The following is a 14,260-nucleotide window of genomic DNA, read 5'->3' on the forward strand; positions in this document are numbered from 1 at the left end:
GAGCCGGGACTTTTCATCCTGAAGCTTGCCGGGAAAAAGAGTCCTTTTACCTTAGCGCACTCTAAACACACTTCCAAGGAAAACCACCGAGACCAGACGCCACCGCGCTAGTCTCCGGCCTCCGAAGAAATGTAACTGAATACGCGCTGCTTGTGTCTCATGCCTAAGCATTAAGGAAACGAAGTAGGTGAGCTCTGACCGTAGTTCCTTGATACTAAAATGGGACATTTGTATGGCAAAAACGGGGCGGGGATTAAATAGTCTATTCATAAAAGCAAGATGATAAGAACAACTTTATAAACATATTGAGTTTACCATTATTCTTGGGCCTGCAAATACATTAATAGTTTCAATCCTGGCCTTCTCTGCAGGCCACGAGAACTCAGCTAGGGGAAAGGGGTTTTAACAATGTCTTTAATAACAAAAGCACTTTCTTAAAGCAGCCCCTAAAAGGAAATTATAAAGTAGAATGTCTTCACTAGTTATTGGGCCCATTAAAGGTAAAGGTAAAGGTATCCCCTGTGCAAGCACGGAGTCATGTCTGACCCTTGGGGTGACGCCCTCTAGCGTTTTCATGGCAGACTCAATATGGGGTGGTTTGCCAGTGCCTTCCCCAGTCATGACCGTTTACCCCCCAGCAAGCTGGGTACTCATTTTACCGACCTCGGAAGGATGGAAGGCTGAGTCAACCTTGAGCCGGCTGCTGGGATTGAACTCCCAGCCTTATGGGCAGAGCTTTCAGACGGCTGCCTTACCACTCTGCGCCACAAGAGGCTCTTTGCGCCACAAGAGGCTCTTTGCGCCACAAGAGGCCCATTACATATCTGCAAATACCTTCTGCACCCGATGCCCAAATTCTGACTTAAATAGAAATCAAACATAAATAAAAATGTCATGGGCCTTATTTGCATACAGGCAAAAATAAAAACTAATGCTACAGCAAATATATACCTTTTATTTAAAAGGGAACAAAACTGACTTTTATTGAAATGAGGGGACATCTGGGAAATGTGAAGAAATGGTACTGTCCCCATCAAAAGGGGACATTTGGTTGGCATAACTCCATGAGTTTCTTATCATAAAGGCTGGAATGAAGATGAGTGTGCCAAAGCAAAACTTAAGATCTGGATGCCAATTTCTCCTCTTCTCACTAGTCATATGATCATAAGCAACTAGAGCAACATTCCAGTGGGTATCCATGTTGGTCTGAAGCAGCACAATAAAACAAAATCAGAGTACAAAGGCACCTTTAAGACCAACAAAGATTTATTAAAGGCATGAAGTTGAGGAAGATTGCTTGCACTTGAAAGCTCACACCTTGAATAAATCTTAGTTGGTCTTAAAGATGCCACTGGATTCTGATTTTGTTTTAATGGACTAGAGCATCTGAGCTGGGACCCTCAGTGCCCCCCACAGTTTGCAGAACACATATTTCCACCAGTTCCCCACTGCCTCTGCAGCTTTTCACCAGGCTGTTCTTCAGGGTTCACTCTCTCTTCCTGTGGCTGAACAGGAAGAATTAGATATAGGAGAGCCCCTCAATTCTTGATTAAGTTAATTTTTTAAATATTGCGCTCCCAGAGAAATTAAGTCAAGAGAAAACAAGAGGGGGTAAAAAACACTTCACACCTTTATCCTCGTGATTCTCTGAAAAAAACAACAACCACCCGGAGATACTTGTACACTTCAGGGTTTAAATAACAGAAACAACTCTTGCAACAGTCTGATCAGGTTTACTTTCCTGGTAGCAAGTGTATTTTTATCAAGTGTGTAGTGTCAAATATCTGCATTTTTTTGTGTTGGGGGTGTGGGAAATTCTACAGTTTTCCATTGGTCTGCGAGTACCACCATCTGTTGGAGTCATAAGAGTCCACAGATCAAGTTTAATACTACTCTCACATGTCTCATTATGTATTTAGTGAGCATGGCTCAATCGGTTCATAACAAAAAGGTTTAGGGGATGTGTTTTAAAACAGAAAAAATCACTAATGTTCTCAAATAAAATAGATATGAAAAATATTGGACTATAGGCAGTTCTTGATTGAAACAGCCAATTAACCATGTTTTACAAGTTTCCATAAAATGGTGTCCAGTCCAAAGCCTGGGTTTTGTACAATAAGTTCCTGGGATTGCCCCCAGGAGCCCCATAAGCTTTCCTTACTAAGAACTGAAGAATAAGTTACTTGATGGTTACAGCTACACTCCAAAATAAGCTTTGAAACACATAAACTTATACTTCCCTCGACTCAGGAAACACTGCCCTGTAAGGTGTGCCTGATCCTGGTTATTGTACAATGTGGCCCCCTGACTCCATATGGCAATTTGCAAAATAATATTGACTCCATATGGCAATTTGCAAAATAATATTGAGCACTGCCATTCGGTATGGCCTGTAAAGGGAAGAAGGACTGGGAGAGGGAGGAAGAGAGGACAACCAGAAGTTTCTGTTACAGCTGGTATACTGCCAATGTTGGCATGATAACAGCATAACTAGTGGGTATGTTGCTTTCTTGGCAGCGAAGAAGAAATGCTAAAGAAGACCCAGGTTCAAGGACCTGAGAGCATAGGTGAGGTCCATAGCAATACAGATAATATCCAGCAATCACAAATGTGCTGACAATATCCTTATGTTGTCCATATATGGAAGTGATCCACCAAAATATGACAGTGCATACCACGTTCCTGGAACCTCTGCAGATGGAGACTCAAATCCCCTGCTGCACCACATACTCTTTTGACAGACAGAAGTTTCTGTTGCAGCTACTCCAACAAGACAAAAAGGTCAAGAATATTTGACCAGCTGTTGAAAAGGATGGGTGATAGTCAACTGGAAATGTCACTGTAGTCTCCATTTTCCTCCCAAAATTCTTCCCCTTTCTGCACCATGTAAACTTAAATAGGTGGGAACACTGTTAACAGTCGCTGAGGGTGAAAGGGTTGATGAACCAATGCAAAGTAGGTACATGTTGCTGACGTAGAGCAGGATGGGTAACAACATTCCCAACAACCAAAGTTAAGGCATGGGATCTTTGATTACCTATATTGTCCTTGTATCAGTTGGAGGAGGAAACCATTCTGATTGTTGTATATTTTGAGGTGGAATGAGTGACCTGCTGGAACAAGTTGCTGGCTTAGATAGGTGCCCTTTTGGAACCGTCAAAGTTCCAAAGAGATTGGAAAATGGCACTCTTCCACCAGGCATATGGTTGAGGCCAAGGATAACACTTACCATTGAGATCTGAGTAAAATTCTGATCCATCTATCCCCAGGTTTTAGTGACGGAACATGTTATTTTTTGTTTTGTTTCATCTTGTTTTAATTGACTGTTTTAAATGTATATGGTATATTTCTTATGTCTGAAGTTTTAACTGTTGTGAATGCTGGTAGAGAGAGGTGGCCTAGAAATAGAAATATAATAATGATAATGATGAATATGTTTTGAGTATATCAGTGTTGAGCAGCGGTTAAGTGGAAGAGCGTCCAATTGAAAGTTCCAGGTTCAATACCTGGTATGTCCAGGTAAAAGAACCAGGCAGCAGGTGATGTAAAAGACCTCTACCTGAGACCCTGGAGAGCCATAGGCCCCTTATGCACGGGCCATAATGCCCGCATTGGTGGCAGCAGCGCTTCGGGAAAAATCACCGATAACACTCGCTGCCGCCGCCAGTGTGGGCGCCTCCCGGCCCAGGGCTACGGAAGCAAATGCGAGATCTTCCATAGCTTCCTGGGTAAGCCGGGGCTGCGGCGGGCCAGTGCTGTGCATAATTGCAAGCGTCAGGCCTGTCGGCCTGTTCAGCCCCAACGTTACGGTGTCCCTGTAGGGACACTGCACACCCCTGCGGGCTCCGTGGAGCCCCAGAGCTGGCAGGGGTGACCCCCTGCCCCCACTTGTGCATGCGGAGGGGGCCTGGGCCCCCCCACTCCCCCCGGGACATCCAAACCTCCTCCCCCACCGCTCCGGCTTACCTCCTGGCCCCGGCGTTCTGCGTGCGCGCTACGCCAGGGCACCCAGCATGCCCTGCCCCCATGCATACATGGGAAAAGGCGGGGCATCCTGCTCTGCCGCAACAGCACGGCAGCAGCATACAGTAGCTGCCGCCATGCATAAAAGGCCATTGCCAGTCTAAGTAGACAGCAGTGGTCTGATTAAGCATAAGGCAACTTCATGTGTATAATGTTTGTTACCATTTGTTTCTGTTTGTGTCAAATGCCCTCCCTGATCTCCATCATCAATGTTGCTATAAGCCAGAAAGGTGTGCCTTATCATCTGTTGTTCTCATGGGGGTTTATATTTTATTTATTTAGTTAGCTAGCTCATTTATACCCCTCCTTATTCCCTAATGGGGACCTAAAGTAGTTGACATTCTCCTCCTCTTGACCTAACCATGAGGTAGGTTAATCTGTGAATGTGTAACTACCCAGGGACACCCAGCAAGATTCGATTAGAGTAGGAATGCAAGCCTAGCCCTGACACTAGTGTTAGATATGATATGACTGGTTGCAGACTTGGAATGCTATCCTAAACCATCACCCACTTTTAAGCCTCCTCCTGCTTTTATCGTTTGGCGATTGGTGGAACAGGTTGTCCTCTCAGCCAATATGCTGCTGTAGGTGCCACTGGATTTTTTGCCTTGTTTATGTTTCCATTCTTGGCAATCAGTGGCAGCAGTCTTGGCCATATGGATAGTCAATTGCTGGTGTCTAAGGTCTTTCTTGATCTGTTTAAGCCATGTTTTCTTTGGCACCAGTCGTTGGATCTTCCATTCAGTTGGTCATTCTTGCCAGAGGAGTTTATAAGGCATTTTGCTGGTGTTCATTCTGCAGACATGGCCAAACCATTGCAGTCTGTGCTTTTGGATTTGTTCTTTAATTTGCAGCTGGTTGTCACATTTTGTCCGAATTGTCTCATTTCGGTTATGATCACAGAGACGTCCAGAATCTGCCGCAGGCATCGCATTTGAAAGATCTCAAGTTGTCCGGTTTTAGTAAAGTTCATGTTTCTGATCCATATAGGAGGATTGGCAGGATTAGTGTCTGAAAGAGATGAACGTTGGTCTTGAGAGATGTCTTCTTCCAGAGGCACTATTTGAGTGTGGCAGATGCTGATGTTGCTTGGCCAATCTTATTGTGGGCTTCAGGGGTAGATGACACTTTCTTTACTTGCACCAATGAGCCTAAGTTTTTGAATTCTTTGATTGGCTCAATTGGGGCTGCATTGAGGCATACATTTGTCAGAGATCCATCTGTTTGTTTTATTTATTACGGTCATTGACCAGCATCAAAGTATCTACAGACATACATCAACAGGACATTTGGCATCAGGGAGTTGACAAAGGCACAAAACATGAACACAGCATTCCGACAGTCAGGTCACTCAGCATCAACAACAGCCAAAGACTTCCGCACTCTGCTGGCAGCATAGCAAAACCGTGCCACCATGTAAGAGACAGAACTATCTTTATCTGCAAGCAAGATGTTAATCAGATGATCATCTGTAAGTCCAGGAAACCTTGATAACAAGGGCTGGATTAAATGGCTTCTGGCAACCTTATAAAAGTCACAGTATAATATAATGTGGGCGATTTATTCAATTACACCTGAATTGCAAGGGCATAATCGGTCCTCTATGGGCACACGCTGCAGTCTTCCACTTAGCAGTGCTGATGGAAATGCATTGAACCGGGCCCTCGAAAAAGCCCATCGAAATTTAGTAAAGGTGATATATGTTAGGTATGGTGCAGTAGAAAATCCCTCCCAGGACTTTAGTAACCTATATGGGAGTAGGGCCATCTCATTTTGTAGCTCAATATCCATAAGTCATTGATAGACCAGATGTTTTGCTTGTCTGTGCCCCGTTTCTAATAGATGATCAGGGGCTACGCCAATTTTAAGAAGTTTGTTAATTATTTCTGTACACCAAGTGCGTTGTGGGTTAACTGACAAGAAAGAAGGAATAAGGCCTACAGGTTGAAGATGAATTTTTAGCCAATAGTTAATTATTGTTATCCATGCCCTGGTCTCTACTTTTGTCAACCCTGCCTCCTGCCGGAGAACTACATTGGCTGTACATCTTGGAACATTAAAGAGGGCTCTTAGGAAACTTGCTTGAATTTTCTCTAAGGGAGCAAAATTGGAGTAAGGGCCTAATTGGGCACCATATGTAAGTTGAGCCAGTGATTTGGCTGAAAACAGTTTGATTGCAGCAGGAATGAAGCCACCACCCTTAGTTCGATAGAATCTTAAGATAGCCGCTGCACTCTTCTGAGCAGAGTTAGCTACTGAGTGAATATGAGCAGTTTGCTTTCCGTTATACTGGAAGATCACACCAAGATATTTGAAGCATTTGACTTGCTCAATTCGGTGTTGGTCAATATGCCAAGTAAAAAATTTTGCCCTGTTGTTAAAGCACATAATTTTTGTTTTGGTATAATTGATAACTAGGTGTTCCTCCTGGCAATGCAAGGCCAAAACTTCCAAAGCCCTTTTCAGGCCTATTCTGGTCTGTGAGAGAATTACTGCATCATCAGCATACATAAGTATGGGTAACCTTCTATCTGCAAGTTTAGGGGCATGAATGTCTGAGTTCTTTAGACGTTTGATTAATGCATCAATATAGATATTAAATAAAAAAGGAGCCAGAATGCAGCCCTGTCTTACACCTTTCTGTGTAGGGATCGAGTTGGTTAAATGACCCTTTGGACTGAATCTGACACGAAGACTTGTATTTTTGTGAAGTTTATAAAGTAATAGCAAAAGCCTTTTATCAATTGTTGAGTTGGATAATTTTGACCATAGAAGATCTCTAGATATTGAATCGAATGCAGATTTAAAGTCAACAAATGCCACAAAAAGTGATCTCTTACCAGAGTACACATACTTGTCAATTAAGTGCTGTAAGACTAAACAATGATCCATAACTGATCTGCCATGTCTAAAGCCAGCCTGTTCTTCTTCTAAGAAACCTTCCTGATCAAGCCAATCACACAATCTTAAACTAAGGTGTTTAGAGTATAATTTACTGATTGTGCTAAGGAGACTTATGGGTCTATAATTGGCCGGTTCTACTCTACTGCCTTTCTTAAAGATGGGAACTATGACTGCAAGACCCCAGTCTTGGGGAATCTGAGCTGTCTGGTCAATGTACGTGAATAAGAGGGCTAAAATTGGGGCCCACCAATCTGCATTTGATTTCAATAAGTCTGGAGGAATGAAGTCACTGCCTGGGGCTTTCCCACTCTTTAATTGTTGAATTAGTTGTTTAATTTCTTGAGGTGCTACTGGTGGCCATTGTGGTAAACAATTAGTTGGAAAATCTAGTCGAGTATGTAATTGATGTTGACTATACTGGCTAGAGAAATAAAGTTCCCAAGTCTCAGCTGTGATTGTATTTGCCATATGACTTATTGCAAAGTCAGACCAAGAGTCCTTGTTCTTGACAGAGCTAATGAGAGATGCCCAATTCTCATGGACTGCTGCTTTCTTCTTGTTCCTTAAAAGAGTTTTGTAGCCTCTCTTTTTTTCTATAACTTCTAATTTAGCAAGGTGAGATGGCTTAGCTTTGAAAGCAGCAAAGGATAAAAGAAGATCTTTCTTAGCATTTATACAATCCTGATCAAACCACTTTCTTGAGGGTACCTTTACCGCAGTGGAGGTTGAGCCAGGCCTAGATAGTAGTGGTTTCAGAGTCTGGATGAGTTCATTGTATACCTTAAGGATGTCAAAACTGTTGTCTAATTTTCCTAAAAATCTGGAGTGCACCTCTATACCGTGCTCTGAGTTAATCCACTCATTTATAGCATTATTTAACTGCCAATTCCATTTAACTTTTAGTCTCCCTGTTTCTACTGAGCCATCAAGATGGCTGTAGACAGAAGTTCTAAGAGAAGGGGCCTCAAGGTTACAGAACAGAGTAAGAGGGAGATGATCACTTTCCAGTCTTGGGGCAATTACAAAATTTGTTATCCTTGTTGCCAGATCATGGGATACCATTACATAGTCTATAGTAGACAGTTTAGACCCAGACCAAAAGGAGAATTGCCCGGGGCAATCGCCTGGAGCAGCTCCATTCAGTATATATAAGTTTAATTTATTGGCTGCCTGGGCTAAGCAAAAACCCGCTAAGTTGCTCACAGAATCTAAGGAACCACGAGGGGGGAAAAGTTGCTCACCCTCTGTGTCAAAAGGCCAAGAGGAGAATTTGTCTGCAAGTAGTGTGTTGTTATACCCCATCCTTGCGTTTAGGTCACCCCCAACAATTAGCATGGCAGTTGGATATTTTAAAGCTAGTTGGAAAATATAACATTCCACTTCTCCCCACAGAGATTTGGTCTGTGCCTGTAAACGCTGGGGAGGTAAATACAAGTTAATGCAGAGTAACTGGAACTTATTAAAATGCAGCAGTGTTGCCACTACCCAATTAGCATAAAATGGTAACTTGAGGACTTGCACTTTCAGTCTGGTGGAGATAAAGATTCCTAAACCTCCCCGGGGTCTTCCACCCTTAAGACGGAGTGGCTGCTGTCAAAACTGAATGATAATTAGAAATATCAAAATCATCTATCATCCAGGTTTCCTGCAAGAATATAACATCAAATTGAGATATATATTTTACAAAGGCTCCATCTAAGCGTTTTGAGTGCCACCCAGCTACATTCCAGCAAACCAAGGCTAGCTGCGAGGTGTTCATTGGGAGTCATTCATTACTGATATCATTTTGTACGTTAGTTCCATTAATTCCATTGCCAGGGCAAGACATAATCAGAGGGAAGTTCTGGGCAGGTAGAGTCATCTGGATATCTTCATCCTTTTCTTGAGGCAGCAGTTCATGTTCATCACTTGATATTCTATTTAAATCACCATCAGAATCCAAGAAGATGCAGCCATTTTTGCATGAAGCAGCCTTGTCCTTCTCAGTGCAAACTTTTGTATTGACCTCTATGATAATGCTAGTCAGTTTGGTCTCAGGCACCTTCTGCTGTATTCTAGGTGGCTCTTCAACAAGTCCTTGAGAACATACTGGTGTCAGGGTGGAGGATGAAGAGGCAGGAGCAACAAGGGTTTCTAGCACACTGGTCATTTGCTGATTAGAGGTCAAAAGTAGAGGTGAATTTGGATCTGACAAATCATTTCTTGAACTGAGTAACTTGAGTCTTAGGTGCTCTAATCGTGATGTAATCTCAGTTTGTTCCATAGGGGGAAGAGCTGAAAAAGAAAGGAGTAGATTTTCTTCTATACTGTTTATTGGCTCAAAAGTCCCTGGGTCCGTTCTTGATTGTTTGGGCAGGTCTGTCCATGAAATTAAGTCCTTCTGATGCTTAGCCTGCAAAACATTTTCTTGAGCAATAATCATTGAGAAGTTGGAGTTGGAGTTGGAGTTAAAGGTGTTGGAGTTTTGCAGCTTTGGAATTAAGGAAGATAAAATTAAATTGTTAAATACCCTGGTTGGAAACACCCCTTTAGAGTAGAGGAATGGTCTCTGTTGCAGTAATATTGCTGGGATCTTTGGGCTTTCAAAGGTAAGCAAAACTCTTTGCACCTGATTCTGAATGTTAAGTGACTCTACTGTTTTTAGTTCATTCAAAGAAATGTTCTTCCTAAGGAGAACTCTTAAATGCTGATTAACACGCCATTTCGAGTTCCATAATAAAGTCTGACCTCTGAACTTGTAGATGGTGAGGCATATTTTGCAAGGCTGCCACTTTAGCTGAAACTGGCAATCCTCTGGTTGCTGTTTCCAAGCTGGTTCCTTTATATTCTTAGGCTTGCAAGGTGAACCATTCTGTCTTCCAGGATTTAGTCCCATCTGGGTTTCAGTGGCCCTGGATGGTTTGGTTAATATCTGAGTAAGTTGATCAACCTTGGCCTCTATTCGTTTTATTCTGTTGAAGATAAGTTCAAGGGTTTTCTCTGTCAGATTAAAGGGGTCATTTTTGATGTTATCTGCCACACTGAAGTTATCTACTTCAATGTCAATGCCTTCAGTTTGGAGCAGAGTAGGTACCTCTTTCCTTTCTTCGCTGTAATTTTTGATAGAGACACTGCTATCCAAAGGAGCAAAATAGTTTGATGTTGGAACAGCATAAATTGTGGCAGAATTATTTGGTACAAGGAAGTCATCAATCTTAGATTGCTTGGAGACAGGAGATGGGGATAAATCAACAGGATCACGGCCCCTTTTATTCCGGCTCATCTTCAAGGCGACAGAATAAGAGTTGCAATAAGTGTTACAACAACTTAGACTAGCCAGCTGCTGGAGTAGCTTTTAGAAATAAATATCACACCAGTCCTGTCCTGAATCAAATGCACATGAAAATCTAACCATGAAGGTTAATCTCAATAGTCAAAAAATAGTAAAAACTTAAACATTTAAAATAGCCCAAACAATGATTTAAAAAAAGAGAGAAGTAAATAGATGGAATAAAAACAAAAACATCTGTGGTTATGATTTTGGTTTGTCCACATTTATTTTTAAGCCTTAAGCAATGTCATAGAGCAGCGGTCCCCAACATGCGGTCCGCGGCCCGGTGCCGGGCCGCAAAGGCCAGGGCGCCGGGCCGCGGTTCCCCGCGGTTCCCGGGCCGCAAGCTTGCGGCCCGGGAAGCTTCTTACTGCAGGAGGGAGATGGAATCAGGGCCGCACATGCGCGACGGAAATCGCGCACGCGCGGCACTGCGCATGCACTCATGTGCGAAAGTGCCACACATGCGCGATTTTGGCCACGCATCGCGCATCTGCGCATGCGTGGCATGGCTGCGCATGCGCGCTGCGCGGGCGGGGCAATTGCCCCACCGGTCTCCAGCTGGAAAAAGGTTGGGGACCACTGTCATAGAGGATGTTAGTAGCCTCTGCATCTGTATCAGCAAATATGGCAGCATCATCTGCAAACATTAGATCTGTCAGGATCTGTTTTGGCTGTATTGAACTCCACGTCTATTCTTAAATACTTTTCTCATAATGGCATCAACTATGATGTTAAAAATTAGGGGAGAGACCACATTTCCTTGGTGCACTCCAATCTGGATGGTGAACTCCTCTGATAGCTAATTTCAAATTCACACTTGGCTTGTTGAACTTAGGCTTGTTGAATATGCTGTTTGGAGGAGTGTGATTATTTTGGGGGGCACAGTTTCAGTTTCTAGTACCTTCCATAGAGAAGGCCAATACACAAAGTCAAAAGATTTTAAGTCAATAAAGACAATGACAGTTCTCTTTCTGCACCTAATTCTTTCCTCTGCTAGTTGACAGATGGTGAACATTTGATCAATACAGCTCCGATGTGGCCTAAATCCTGCTTGCTCTTCTCCACTAGTCTGTTCATGATGTTCCCGTAGCCTTGATGGTATAATCTTCATGGACACTTTGCTAATAACTGTCAAGAGGCTGATGCCACGGTAATGCTTACATTCTCAGTTGTCATCTTTCTTCAGGACTGGCACTATTTATTTATTTATTATTAACCTTATACCCTGCCCCTCCTGACAAGTTGGCTCAGGGTGGCTTACAAATAAGGCAAACAGCCTTTACCATAATAAATACAATAAAAACACTAAAAACAACCTCCCCCCCCCAATTACAACATAGCAATTAAACCCCAGTAATAACCAAACAAGGCCGATGGTGGACAAAAACCAAAAACAACTCCCAAGTTCCCATGCTGCCACCCGTATCATGCCATTAATGGCATACAATGGAAACAGGTAGTCAGATGCCATAGGGCCATTTCAAGAGATCAATCAGTCATCACCGGGATTCTATCCCCCCCCCCCCCCGGCCTCAGCCAAAAGCCTGGCGGAAGAGCTCTATCTTACAGGCCCTGCGGAACGCTGATAGCTCCGTCAGGGCCCTCAGCTCTTCCGGGAACTCATTTCACCAGACAGGGGCCAGCGCCAAATAGGCCCTGGCCCTGGTCGAGGCCAGGCGGATATCCCGAGGGCCCGGGACAACCAGGAGATTCATACCCGCAGAGTAGAGTGCCCTGCTGGGGGCATAGTTGGTGCTGTCTGACTTTAAAAGTCTCAATTAGTATAATGGAAACTTTTTTCAGCAATAGAACTACAGCTGTACTTGAGGTAGAGCTTCCATCTTAAAATGTAAGATTTGAGTGTGAAATAGGAATTAGTACCAACCAAATAAAGCAACCCAACATTTCCCTATCTGCAACAGAAGATGCATTCATGCTCTGTAAACACATATTGACATCACAGACTATAAATAAATGATTGCAGTAAGACCTCTATATGCAATACCGTAGCAGATGAGTACTATATCTTCTGATAACTGCTTTGCTATTTTTAACAGTAACTGTATATGAATCACACTGGCCAAAAAATGTTGGAATATTGTTTAATATTGCAGTATTAATATTGGAATATTCTATATACTATAATGTTTCTTAATTCCAGGCAAATATGATTAGTCTTGACCTGTGAACACAGACATTGAAGACAAGAGCAACAGCAATAAAATAATCAATATTCAAACTTGTGTATTTTGCACTGGTGGGTCAATTTTTTGCTCATTGCTATAACAGCAGTATGAAAAAGAAATGGGATTATGTAAAGTTTGAAGTGCTATGTCTGACAAACTGGTGGTCCTGAGAGGAATTGTGCTGGTTGCACAAACATCATGGCCTCATCTTTTCTTTATTTTCTTTATTTTTCTTTATATACAAAACTAGAAGACACTTAGCATTTCATATTAATGACTTTAGCAAGCAGAACTTTATGCAGTTGAAGCTGACCCTGTACAGTTAAAATCTGTGTCACCATCTATTTTTAAATCAGGATTTTCAATAGTCAGGATATATTTCTGGTGAAGCCCTGACTTGGATAGCCCAGACTAGCCTGATTTTATCAGATCTCCAAAGCTAAACAGGGTTGGCCCTTGCTATTATTTGGATGGGAGACTACCAAAGAATACCAGGGTCCTAACATGGATGCAGGCATTGGCAATACCACCTCTGAAGGTCACTGAAAGCCAGCTTGGTGCAGTGCAGGGGTGGGCAAACTGTGGCCCTCCAGATGTCCATGGGCTCATGGGAATTGTAGTCCATGGATATCTGGAAGGCCACAGTTTGCCCACCCGTGGTGTAGTGCAGGGGTAGTCAACCTGTGGTCCTCCAGATGTTCATGGACTACAATTCCCATGTAGTCCCATGGGAATTGTAGTCCATGGATATCTGGAGGACCACAGGTTACCCCTGGTGTAGTGGTTAAAAGCTGCAGCCTGTAATTTGGAGAACCAGGTTTGATTCCTCACTCCTCCATATGCAGCCAATCAGTTTTCAGAGCTCTCTCAGCCTCACTAGCCGAGGAAGGGTTGACAATTGTGAGCTGCTTTGAGATCACTTCAGTTAGTAAAAAGCAGGGCACAAAAAGAGAGCTTTTTCAAAAACCAGTAAGTCAGTTTTTGACTTACCACCACCACTTTTACTGTGCATCAAAGTAAAATATCTGATTCAAACAACACTGGATGCCATTGGTAAACAGAAAAGTTTAATTGCTATTGTAAGGATATTTTATATCACCCATCAAAACATCTTTGGGCAGCCTTCTCTGTAATATTTCAGCATTGATGTTTTGGTGCTATTTGTTTTGTCACAGAAAACAATAGCCTTGAGCGACTCCATTTTAAATCATCTTATTCTTCCCCTCTGGCAATGCTATTTTGCCTATACTTCCTCTCATAGACTATGGCAGGGGGACCAGTCTATGGACCAGCCTTCCGGTAACTCTGGTAACTCCCCCCTTTTCCTAGTGTACGGTGACCAGATTGTCCCACTTCTGGAGGGACATCTGGGGGTACCGGACAAATTGTACTTATGTTGAAATTAAAAAAAATATGTATTACAATACTATTTTTGCATTCTATGAAACTTTTTGTTGCTCCATATAGACCATTTTTTTAATCACCCCCCCCCCCCGGTCAATGGTGTCCCGCTTTACCAACGTTAAAATCGGGTCACCTTAGTGTAGTGCCATGACATCTCAAAGCAGGCAGAGACACTACAAAGGCTTAACCAGACTGTTCCGCTCTCGAGTTAACCTCTGCGGATCCCACAGCCAGCATCGGCGTTATTAAATGCGACACCAGAGCCTTGCAACAGCTGCTGTTCCTGGCTTTCCTGGAAGCATTACCACACGACGTTTTAAAAGCGGCGCTACTCCCGCCGAGGGCCGCCGTCCCCGTGTCGTTGTCGTAACAAGCTTGTCGACGAGCCCTCCTCGCCGGGATTGGCCAGTCGCTAGCCTCCAAGTCACAC

The 14,260-nt window shown here is 43.1% G+C and overlaps 1 long non-coding RNA gene across 2 annotated transcripts; it reads left to right on the forward strand.

Annotated features, from left to right (window-relative positions):
- The first annotated feature begins 53 nt into the window (after positions 1-53).
- Positions 54-14,057, forward strand: LOC143821094 (uncharacterized). Of its 2 annotated transcripts, none has more exons than XR_013225663.1 (3): positions 54-187; positions 2,518-2,567; positions 12,402-14,057. It is a non-coding gene; the product is annotated as an uncharacterized LOC143821094 (long non-coding RNA). The 2 variants fall into 2 exon arrangements; XR_013225662.1 differs by lacking the exon at positions 12,402-14,057 and adding an exon at positions 11,238-11,605.
- Positions 14,058-14,260: the final 203 nt, after the last annotated feature.

Source organism: Paroedura picta, chromosome 1, assembly GCF_049243985.1.
Source record: "Paroedura picta isolate Pp20150507F chromosome 1, Ppicta_v3.0, whole genome shotgun sequence".
NCBI lineage: Eukaryota > Metazoa > Chordata > Lepidosauria > Squamata > Gekkonidae > Paroedura > Paroedura picta.